This window comes from Schistocerca gregaria, chromosome 1 (assembly GCF_023897955.1).
Source record: "Schistocerca gregaria isolate iqSchGreg1 chromosome 1, iqSchGreg1.2, whole genome shotgun sequence".
In the NCBI taxonomy this organism is placed as follows: Eukaryota; Metazoa; Arthropoda; class Insecta; order Orthoptera; family Acrididae; genus Schistocerca; species Schistocerca gregaria.
The window spans coordinates 992,694,764-992,708,198 of NC_064920.1; positions in this window are offsets into that span (position 1 = coordinate 992,694,764).

Genomic DNA, 13,435 nt, shown 5'->3' on the forward strand with positions numbered 1-13,435 from the left:
ATTTTATATGTAGCTCACCTATAGCTATAAATCGTAGAGTGACAAGCAAACGTTCCTTTGCTGAAATAGCAGTATGGAACTTTGTGTCTCGTTTCGATATGACGGGCGCTATTAACGTCAACAAACACTCCAGATCATTTGAGGACATTCTGCAAAAGTTTTCAAAAGCATCCATGTTCTCGATACTAAGTTCTCGCAAAAAGTTATTATAGGCACCATATTGCGATCTTCTAATTATCCATTCTCTAACCCAAATACTTCTATTTTTCTTTTTCACGTTTTTCATTACAATTACAAGAGCTGCAGCATATCTCTCACGCCTACTTGTCATTTTATACTTCGGCAGACACTCGTAGTGGTACTGAAAGCATATGTAAACAGTATCTGCAACTTGTTGACGCAAGTTTCTTGCCAAAGAACTTGCGGAAGAATCTTGCTTAATTCTTGCATTGTAGTGTAAACACAGCTGCAAGCGGATCTCAATAACTTGCAGAAATAATTTCTGCAAGCGACTTGCTGGTGTAAACCCAGCCTAACATAGGCCAAAATTACGATTTGTGTATATGTTATCATGTTGGTAGCCTTGTGTTTAACAATTGTCTTTGCTGCCACTTCTGGGCTTCATACTTACTTGCGGATAGCGGACGCCAAGGAATTGGGTCTGCTGATTGGTTGAGGCTCATGATGTCATCAGGGAGACAGAACTTGTGTAGCAGTGCTGCCTGGTGACGAGAACTGTAATGAGCTCCTTTGACATTAGCGACGTCGCTCACCTGTTGTTTAAAAATCCACTGCATGTAGATCTGCACACAGCTGTCATTTTGGAACGTCAAATAAGTCCAGATTATTCAATGGAGCTGAACTTATGGGAATTAAATGTAAAAACATGGTTCGAATGCAGTGACAGACTAACACGGTTGCAGCTATAGCAAATGCGGAAAAGCGGACCAAATATATGTAAAAGTTCCTTGCATTTTCTGCGGTTTATGTATGATATTGTTCATAATATGTATCAAAATATTCTTTGAATGCTTATTATTTACTTTATTCTCTGATTTTACCTTGTTCTTTTAGTTGCAAGACCACATTATTATACGGGAACACAGAACGACAACAGCGCTACTTTTGGCCTGGCTGTGAACTTCAATACGAAAAAATATGGCGCGAAAATCACTTATGTTTATATCTAAATACGCGAATTAGATAACATTTTTCATTTAATCCTTGAATGTGGGCCGCATAGTGCAGTAATAAAGGTTTTTGAGATCTTGCAAACTAATATATGAAAAAAACTCAATCCAAAACAAACATTAACTACATTGTGAAAATTTTCGTAAATTACGACGTCACCTTTTGACTGTGAAATTTTTTTGTAAAACTCAATATTGCGATTTTGGCCATGTGGCCATTATCATGTGGAAATACACGAGCTTTAGCACATGTCAGACTAAAAAATCATCTGACATTGCATGCATATATAAATGATTTTTACGTTTCCACATATCCTAAAGCACATTATGTCCACTCGCATGATCGAAAGTGAATTAGTAGGTTACACAAAGATATAACTACATGGGTAATGGATAACCAAAGGTCATTTACAAAAAAATCTGTGCTACAAACCATGGATGTACTGTAAAGTCTAAAAAATCCGATTTATTATTTTTTTTATGTTGATTGTTATTTATGGATATTCAATCAGCTGAAATTGAACTTCTGCACAGTTCAAATAAATTTATGAAACACACAAAATACTACTTAACATCAACTGAAAAACAAATTGGGAGCAGAGCAGGTAGACACTCCATGAATGTAGTCAAAATGTTTTTGCTAAAGAGACATACAAAGAAAATGAACTGCAGCACATAACATTTTTTCCCCTGACTTGGCCGTTATTTTGGCAACACCCATCATGTTTAAATAATGAAAGAAGACGCTGGTACAACATTTATTTTTAACACTTTTATTTATTTACTTGCTCTTTGAAATCTTTGTTTGGTACACTACTGAAAATTAACACAAATTCCCCTTGATAGCACCTTATTCATTATACTTTTAGAATCCAATCATCACATCTAGAAAGTGTTAAGTTATGTTCCTGCTGAATTACCAGATTTTGTCATAACAAATCAAAGGCATGATTTTGATACAAGAACATATAATTCTCTGCTTTTAACACAACATTTGTATATGTATAAGGAACGTACTCTCATTGTACATATAATAAGAAAAATACAAAGTCTTTTAACATGATTTGAACTTCTTTTTAAGTTGTTGCACACACAATTTCCTCTTGTTTGTAAATTTCTTTCCTTTCACATACTTGTAGCTATATTATAAATGGAATACTTGTCTTCAGAAGTCTCTCTTCAATGTCATGTTTATTACAAATTGTTGTATAAAACAGAACAAATGTTTCTTTTTTAAATTATCATGTAGTCTTGTTGTGTGACCATGACTATTTAGATACTCATACAGATTATCATAAAGTGCCCTTAGGAAAATCATGACTCTTTCACTTGCATATTTCAAATGAGAATGTTCCTCACAATTCTCTTTAAATGAGGTAAACAAATGATTTTCAGTCACAACAGAGAAGTAGAGACTGGTATTACATATTTCACAATCATGTGGTACATCTGTGGCTTTTAGTATATAGCCTGCTACATAGGATAAGGGTTGTTGATCTTCTACAGACTCGATGATACCATCTGAGTAAGAATAAATTTGCTCAGGTGTATCAGTGTCATTCATCTCACATTCACTTAAATGTTCACTCCTACCACTAGCTGCCAAAAAGTGACAAAAAATGCTCAAAGGAATGTAATCATCATTTTCACAGTTACTTACACTCATGGCTTTGAAAGGCAAAGTCATATGATTGACAACACAAGTCTTCAGAGCCTGTACAAACTGGAAACAAGTTGGGTTTGTATTAGCAATACCATGTTGTCTTATACAACAAAAGAAATTTTCTAAAGCATCTTGACTGAACGCCTTTAAATTTAAGTACTTAAAGCCAACCACGTTAAAGGTCTTCCACAAGAAAGTAGACTGTAATGTAATCTGCCAACTTTTTATGAAGCTAAACATATTAGTCCTGTTTCTTCCCATTTTGAAATCTATTATTTGCCAGCTGCCTGTTTCCCTCAATATGCTATACCATATTTCTAAATGTGGCGAATTTTCTAATAAAGCGCACCTAAATTGTTTTCCATCCCTGGGATATTGCTCATTACTGTCGAGTGAATCAAAGAGATTATTACCTTTTTCACAAACTCAGCTTTGTGTATAGCTTCAGATGGTAATGTGTAAGAAGAAACATATGTTTCAATTTCAGATGCAAAAGTATGGCTCATTTGTGCAGCAGCAACTTTTACCTTCATTTTGACATGGGAATCAGAAAAGTTAAAGTGTTGTGTTTTTAATTTGGGTAGACTTTTGAACCTTTTTCTTATCCAAAAAAAACCCTGTACTGATGTACTCAAACTTTGCTGCTTTGTGAGGTTCAAATTGAATTTTATTATCTATCAAAGCATTTATAGTGTTTCTGATCAGTTGTGGTACATCATAAATGGTAACAATTGGTTGATTATTGACAACAAAATGAAATATACTGGCCTTCAACAAATTTGCTTCAGACAGTTGCTTAAGGGCCTTTTGATTTGTTGCATTCTGGTCACATACAGTACAAACCACTTTGAACCCAATATTCTGTAGTTCACTTATGATGTGAACAATGAGTGGTTTCAAATGGGTGTAGTGGAAAGTGGTTGATGTAAAGTAATATGCTAGAACTTGTTTCCAAGTTCTGTGAATGGCTTTCAGCATAAAAACCAATACCTGACTAGCAGCTACAGCTGAACATCCTAAATGACCCAAGTCCTGATACCCATAGACTAGCTGTTTGTGTGCATCATAGTACATACCACCATCCAGGGACATTTCATCAAAAAGTAGCGCATAATACTTGTCATTTTCATTCATATTACTTACTTCCCTTGCTAAAAAGTTTAATAAAGCTGGATTAAGTCCTGTATCAAATGGTATGTAGGAAAGCACTCCCTTGAGCAGCCTGACAGATGGAAGTGAGAAGTATGTGGCCAAATATCTGTACAACCGGGGACTACACTGTGGGCTGCATATTGGCACTATTAATAAAAGTTTTAGTCACATCATTCAACTCTTCTTCAATTAACTGAAATTTCCTGTCATCATACAACTCTTTTAGAAATTTCAATTTATTACTCTGATTCTGCAGCTTTTTTTTTTTCAATTTACACATTCTGGAAACTATGATTCTATGCAGTTTATACATTTTGTGTTTTCTTGGAGTTAAATCATGTTTAGAAACGCCAGATCCCATTACACCTAGACTACTTTCAACATCATAAACAGGTGAGGATAAAAAGCTGTACTCACCATCATCTGTGATCTGTAAAGGGGGACTGCTTTGTTGTATTACTGTAGATTTTGCATTGTGACCTGTCTCATGCACTCTTATATTTGCACCTGATGTGGTGAAACCACCACCACCAGTGTAGCACAGATGGGTGGGGGGAGGGTGTTACAACACCAATTCCATGTGCTTTGGTATAACACCAGGATTTAGCCTGTGTCTAGTAAAGTTCACAAAATTTGCTTCATAAAAATGATCCTCACACACATAATAATAACTACAGTTGACACCTTCACCTATATTATGTATCAATTTCCACTTCTTTAAAGTCTCACTTTTTGATGCAGCTGGAAATTTATAGAAATGTTTATTCTTGTGTTTGGAATTTGTTTTTACATAATAACTACGCCTGCATCTGGCAAACTTGCACGAGTCTTTCAATTTCAATCTCAAACTGGTTTCTTCTCTTCCTGTATGATCCATCCTCATGTGTCTGAAATGTTATTCAAACCAAAAATTAGGAACGAGAAAAAAGATCAGGTATGGTTTACATTGATTAATGTTAAAGAAAACTAAATGTGAAATTAATTTCACTATCAAAAATCATATTAGCGTATGTCTAAATGCAGCTATCCTGTACTGAAGTATTGGTAACTGTTATCATGGTTTGTAATCTGATGTGGTATTGCTACAAAATAGTGAAAAAACGAAACACATTCTCATTTCTACTATGCACATCACTCTATATTTAACTGTGTGAGTGTAGTTGCACAATATTCTATATTCAACACTACCTCGTTAAACAGTGCTATCAGGCAGTAGAAACACTGCTCATTGTACCATTTCAGTATATTTCAGCATCTTAGATAGCATGGTTGATACCAAATTCAGCTGTACATTATAGTAACAGTTACAGCTGTAAATCTGTATTACATTGTGTTGAGCATGAATGTGCTAAAAGATTTCTACTGTATTGGATATTGCCACAATAATACGTGTAAATGTCCAACTGCTTAAAGGACCTGCTTTGTGTGACTTCCAAACAAATGTCTTATTATGTGAGAACACAACCATTGTCCATACAACAGCAACAAACACTTTTTACCTGGATAGAGAGTTACGTACTGTACAGAATATTTACTGTCGAAAACGGGAAATAGAACACACTAAAGGCATTACAAATCAATTGTAACACATCCAATATTTGGTATGTAGTAAATGGCACAATAAATGGTACTCATTATGTCACTAAGAGTACTTCATGACAAAAAGGAAGATGAATCAAAGCCAGAATTATATTCCATTACAGGATTCGGAAAGTTGTATACCACCCATGTCAAAAGCTGCTAGCATGGGATTCTCTGTGAAATACAAGGAAATATGAACAGAAATAAGAAATATACTTACTCTTTAAGTAAACTGAGCAACAGAAATTGTATTTCTTTGCAGGAACTAATATACAAGTCCACAGAACGTAATGTGATGATACAACCTCGTGTTCTATATGAAACAAAAGTAAAAAAGTAAATACTGAATCATCACACCATCAAATATTACGAATGCATCCAAAAATTAAGCAGAATATTAGCAACATACTTACACTGCAATTTAAACGAAAAATCATGATCACATTGCTATGATACCAAAACAATTATCGAAGACTACGTCATGCAATTGGAACACAAAACTATAAATTGCTAAACTTGCAGCGCTCCAAGTGGCCTGAGACCAAACCAACGTCGTGTTACTGGAAATCCCTATATGAGTTTCACCCCCCTGGTCAGAAGCATGGTCCAAGTCACATAAGTGTGCAGGAATCGCTGTTTCGCTTACAACTCGATTTATATCGATATATCGTTACAGACGCGAGATATTATGTAATGTGTCTTAATCTTTGGTAATTTTCAAGATGGCGGGTCGAAAGCATGTCTGCCGAGGTAAATGTTTGTTGTTCTTTATTTATTGCGTTTTGACATTTGGAAACATGTGTTTGAGGTTCCGAAAGGTGTACAGAAGTAAATAAAAATATGTCCGCTATAATTATTTCAATACTTTCATAGCTACAATGACTGTAACATTCACACGCACAATCGTGCGTGTTGGGACTATTTTACCAGCTTATGGTCGTTTTCGTTCGATGTTTGTGGTTACAATTCGGAACTGATTATGGAAGAGATAAGTCATTTTACTATTGTATTTACGCATTATTATCACAGTTCGTTTGTTTGTTTCGTTTTAGGGCTGACTGACGAGGAAATTCTGGCCATATTAGATGACTCTGAAGTTGAAGTCTTCACAGTAGGGATGACGAATTGTTAGATACAACTTGGACTCTTCCAACAATCAAGACTAAACTTGGAGAAAGCTCTGAATCTTCTGATGAGGAGGAAAATTGTAACAATGCTTTAGCAACAATACTACCAGTTGCCCTGGAAGTTGTTGTTTGTCCACTTGCAGAAAAAGACCAATTACCTCCAAAATTTTTGCGCACTCAGAGACTGAGGTAGAACAGGATATTAAAATTTCAATGAGCTTTTTCAGCGACTACTACCCAGAAGATTTTTTTCAGTTAGCATCTGACTACACTAACAGTTACTACTTTTCGGAGAAAGGGTAGTTGCTTCATACAAATCCTCAAGAGATAAAAAAGCTGTATGGCATGCATGTACTTATGGGATGCATTAGATATCCTCGTACATATATGTACTGGCAGAAGTCATTGCGAATGGCAACTATTGCAGATTGTATGCCTAGACACAGTTTCTTCACTCTCAGAACAGCACTGCATGTTGTGGACATTACACGTGAATCAGAAACTAATTGACTGTGGAAAGTACAACCTACAATTAATGTTGTAGGCAGTGCTTGTTTGAGACTTGCACACCCCTCTGAAAATGATTATTCCATTGTTGAGCAAATGGTACCATTTACTGGACGCTGCACATTGTCTCAGTATATTCCAAACAAACCGCACCCTTTGGGAATTAAAAACTGTGTTTTGGCAACAACGAAAGTTTAGCACTTGATTATGAATTTTATCAAGGTAATTCAACACTCGTCTGCCAGATGTTGGCCTTGGTCTTCGGTCATCTGTAATACTTTGCCTTTCTCAAACATTACCTCAAGGTGCAAGACTATATTTAGACAAATATTTTACAGCATTACCATTATTGCAACAGTTACTTGACCTAGGGCTAGGAACAGGAACCATAATGAAAAACAGAGTGAAACCAGTTCACCTGACAGAAGAAAAAAGACTGAAGAGAGGAGATATGGAAGAATTCTGCAGTGGCGATGATAAAACAGTCATTGTCGAGTGGAAAGATTCAAAAGCTGTGACCCTTGCCTCTACTTGTACAGGATGTGAACCTGTAAGCAATGTTGAGAGATGGAGTAAACCAGAAAAGAAGTACATCTTAGTTCCATGTCCTGCAGTCATAGTGAAGTACAACCTGTGTATGGGAGGAGTGGACCTCTTTGATCAAATGATGGAGACCTACAGGACTTTCTTGAAGACAAAAAAGTGGACTTTAAAAGTTTTGATTCACTTACTTGATTTGGTTGCATCAATCCCTGGTTACAATACAAAGTTGATTGCGAAGCCAATAAAGTACAAAGGAAAAACACTTTAGATCTTCTTGGATTTTACAAGTGATTGGGAAAGCACTGATTTCTTCTTCTTTAGGACAGGAACATGAAAGTGAATCCGATGAAGAGCCACCAAATAAAATGTACTAACCAGCAAACACACCATGTGATGAGAAGCAGCTAGACGGATATCATCACTGGCTAACTGTTGATTATTTGCCTTCAGCTCATTGCTGCAGGCAAAAAAAAAAAAAAAAATTGCAAGAAGAGGACAAAAACAAGATGTCTAAAGTGTAATATTTATTTGTGTTTATCAGAAGACAGTAATTGCTTTCGTGAATGTCACTGCAAGAAATGACATAAATATGTAAGATAATCCCGACCCACACAATCGTGTGGGTTCAAAATTTGTATCAAAATTAAAAAATAAATTTTTTAAGCAATTGGTCCACGATTCTATATTTTTTTAATTACAAAAATGCATTTATTTCAAAATTTTCGTTTCAAGTTAAGGTGGGGGGGGGGGGGGGGTCTGAAGGGATAGAATTCCAGAGGGGTGGTCCCAATATTGTGCTCCATGAAAAGTATGTGTTATGCTTCAATTTTTGTAATTGTTGTATAAATGAAGAACTATATGTCAATGTTATGCACGAACTGCATCTTCCTGTATCTTATTTAGTTTTTCAGAATCCGGTTTATGTTCATATGGCATTGTGATAAACAAAGCTTAATGAGGAATTATTAATAGATTAATAGGTCTAGACAATTCTCACATCTCCAAATCGTGAGACTTGTAGATGTAGGTCACTGGTAATCACAGTTTATCAGTTACAGTGAAATGTTTAACAAAACATTTAAAATAAATCACAAAGTTTCAGAATGATCTCGTATGTATTAATGTATTAGACATTCACTCCTGGTTCTTTTCCACATTCTATGTTACAAACATAGAGCCTAGTCTGCTAGCTAAAATACAGTATGTGGTGATGGGTACCTTGTATGACATTCCTCTAAATTTTCTCACTAGTGTTCCATGTAAAGAACATGTTCGTCCAGGGTTTTCTCATTTGAGTTCATGAAGCATCTCCATAATACTTACATGTTGATTGAGCCTACCAGTAAGAAATCTAGAAACCTACTTCTGAACTGCTTCGTTTCTTCCTTAAACTGACCTGGTGGGGATCCCAAAAATTCAAGTGGTGTTTCAGAATGAATTGCATCAGTGGTCAATACTGGTGGGTTTCTCTCAACTTGTGGTCTGAATGACACTCCTCTCATTCCCAATCTTCCCAAATGTATTCATATTCCCAGAGGAAGGAACTACGAGTACAGACAGCTAGAAATAGTTTTTTTACTCAGCTGTTGTTTCCTCTAATAGTTTATATAAACCATTTTATAATTTTTAGAAAGCACCGTCAGTTGTTCATATAACTGTAAAGTTAAATATCTGTTTAATGTGAACTTTACTGTTATCCAGTACATGCATCCTTGAGTCCTAACATTATGATTAATCATAGGAGAGGAGGCTAATGAGATACTCTTTTACTTTATATGTATTTTGGACAATTTACTTTAAATCATTATCGATCACTATTTGAATTTATTTGTGGTCATCTTCAGACCCATTGACAGTGGCTGTCTGTAGAGCAGTATTCCATATGGCAGTAAATTACAGTTTCAAAAATAATTACATTTATTTAATATCTGGGGTTTCCAGTTTTCTGTCTGATGCCTGCCAGTAACCTGTTAGACTACATGATGTAGAATAAAGGAACAGTCATGGAGATCAGCACCATCCATCACAGATAAAATTCTGATTTTGCACCGGAATGTAAATTTCTATTCTGAATTCCAGGCAGAGAAACATTCTGTGCAAGTATTATGGCATTTAATTTCACAAATAATCCTAAATTCACACTTCTTATTAACAGCAAATAAAATTAAGGGGTTAATTATTGACATGAGAGTGTAAAACTCAATGACAATGAAGAGGTTTCTGTAAGATGTCAAACTATCACTTTTACACAATAATCTTATTCACGTGGATAAAAAGTTCTCTCATAAGATTCCACATCAAATCTGAATAGAATCCCATGATTTTGATTACTGCCTCCATCACCATTGTCAGGGGCCAAGTCTGACTGTCATACAATTAATGAGGTTCACACTTATGCCCAGTGGACACAATGCAATTGGCTAAATTACATCATGGAGGAAGCATATGCTAAAACAACACCCTCTGCATCAATAGGACACGTTTTTGCAAGCTGTCCAGCATTGCTTGCAGTACCATCACTTGTAATAGATGGTGAAGTAAGTGAAGTTTTTCTCTCTAATATTTCTTTCTGAAGTGTATGCTTCCATGGATTGCTTAATTATACTAGTTAATTTGAAATTGTGTGAAAATATTATGTTATATTCATATACACTGCCTCATGTGCAACATGTGGTCTGTTCTTGTATTAGAAATTGGCAAATAAATAAACTGATAATTACATAGTCAGTGTGTGTATAGTTGTGATCATGCAGTCTAATTTCAGATGCTTCCATAATTACAGAGACCCAACAGCTAGAAATATGAGCCAGATCCTCATCTGCTTAAACGCTATCTTGCATTTACTCACTAAACAGTTCTCAGAAACTGCTGATTTTCATTTTTTTAATGCTTGAGGTGATGATCAACACAGCAATTAGCAGTAGTTTTTATAGGCTGTCCCACTGATACCATACTCACAAGGAATGTCATAAATCCCTGGTACACTGAGCCTGAGAGTATGTTTGTCAGGTCATAACCAGTCTTTAATTTTCCTTGGTGACAATAGACTCCTCTAATTCCTTGCCTGTTTACACTCTAACTTACCCATTGCACCACAGAATGGAAGCCATGCTGTCTTAGTCCTCATGACTTGGCTGATGATTCCTTCAACAGATTTTACCTAATTTCATATACAGAATGTTTGCATTACAACAATGAAGCCAGTTAAAAGAAAGGGTTTGAAAATAATTCAAGACAGTGTGCAGTGATACTCGCACGAAAACTATATTCAACAAGAGAAATCTCTTTTCCAAAGTATATGACTCCCTTGGAACAATGAAAGACAAAATTTTAGATCCTTTACATTATACAGAAAATGCAGATTTTAAAGGTCAAAACGAGGTCAAAGAAGAAAACATTAGACCAGCTATTTGACTCAATTATATTTTAATAATGTTCCCTGCTAACAATAGGTCACTATATTCTTAAAGTGATTAGGAATAAGTATGATGATCGTGACTATGAAGTGATATTTTTCCTTAGAAACACCAAAAATCCAAACACGTTTGCATATCCACTTATGGATCATAAAAACAGATGTGTCGGTATGCATCACTGTCTGCCGAATCAAGCTGCCATGGGATTTGCACATTCTGTCCATCCACGTCACAGCTATCTCTAGTGGCAATGGCTGCTGTCCTTAGTTCTGTAATCTGCTCCTAGGATGTGTGGTGCCTGAGGTTTTGGATTTTTTATCTTGCTCCCTCTCATGTCTGTCAGCGCTACAGTTGCCTCCAGAGGAGGTGATAGTTGCTGCCTGGGGCTCCATAGGACATTCGATTACGAGAATTATGCCCCTTGTTGTCTGAGGTTTCTTACCAGCGAAGGGACTGTTTCCCATTGTTTCTTTAGTAATTCTGTATCCGGATTCCATTCCATATTGATCAGGAATCCTGCTATCGAGTTGATCAGGTCGAGTCATAGCCTGGTATGTCTTTGATGTTCTTTGGCCGTTCCAAGGAGCGCCCTGATCTTTTGAGGCAGCCAGAACACACTTCCGAGCTTGTGTTTTTTCCGGATCCTACTGATCTTAGTAGATATAGGCCCTACATACAGTAGAAAGGCTACAGTCCTGGCCTCTTCTTCTTCTGCTTTTCCCATCATAGCAGGACGTCTGATGGGTTGCAGCGCTTTGCGGGTGTCCCTGTATGAGTATCCATTGTCTGTAAACACAACTTTCTGGAGCTATTGGATGAGCCACAAAAGTGCAAAGAGAGGATGGTGATCTCGTTCAATATCCTACTTAAGTGCAGAGAAGGAGACGTGATGCCTGTATTTGCCAAAATTAAACACCATATAACATTAGGCCAGTTAATAAGATCAGACATCGTGCCAGTATGGTCCTGGTAAGGGAACGGATCCATCATATGTGGCATAGACTGGATGTCACCTCCAAGAGCTGCTATGCCTGCATCTGGACTTGGCAGCAACTTACCACCAGAGAATTGTGACAGGATGGACAGTACTCATGATCACTGGCAGCATGCACCAAACACAACACTACAGATCGATCAAAACTTAGCAGTGTTCATGGTGGACAAGGACAGCTCTACTGTAGTGCTGCTGAAGACCAACTATGATCAGAATATCCGTGAACTTTTAGAGGACTCTTCTTACAATCAACTAGAGAAAGCCCCCCCCCCCCCCCCCCGCCCCCTCCCCGCCGATCGAATGGACAGGAAAAGCAGGATTCTTCTTAAGGAAAAAGGACCGACAGAGAAGGTTGTGAAGCAACTCAAAGCTAAGACACCAGTACCACCCAGATTATAGGGAATACCCAAGGTCCATAAAGACGATATACTGCTTTTCCCAGTTGTAGGCCACATACCCTACAGCCACCAACTTTAAGAATATGTTAACACCATATCTGCAAAAGTGCGTCCACCACATCTCCAACTGCTTGTAGTTTGTGGAACATCTCAAAAACCGATGAATCTCGAACACAGACATCATGGTCAGCTTTGATGTTGTGTCTCTGTTCACAAGGGTACCACTTCAGGGCACACTCAATTTAATCAGTGAGAGATTTGATGGAGCTCTGCTAGACCTTATCAAGCATATTTTAACATCGACTTACATCCTGTGTGGAGGCCAATTTTATGAACAGGCTGAATGAGTGGCGATGAGCAGTCCTTATCTCTGGTAGCTGCAATTTGTTTTTTTTTTGTTTTTTAGATAGATTCGAGGATGAGGCACACACAACTGCTGCCAACCAGCTGACCTCCTTCAGGTATGTTGACAACTCATTCATCATTTGGCCACATGGTCGGAGAAAACTGGACGAGTTCCTTGACCATCTGATCTCGAGACACCCCAAAACTAAGTTCACAGTGGAACTAAATAATGTTGGTCAACTTATATTACTGGATGTCCTAGTGAAAAGGAAGACAGACGGCACATGATATCACAGTATGTATAGGAAACCAGCACACACAGATTTATATATACAGGCTGACATCTGCTATCATCTAGCGGAGAAGAAAGGGGTACTGAGAACACTTGTACGCCAACCCAAGATACTGTCATGCTTAGACAACTTGGCAGAATAGTTAGAACATTTATAGCAAGTATTTACAGACAACGGGTCCTCAAACAGGAACATCCACAAATCACATCCCACCAGACGACCTGAT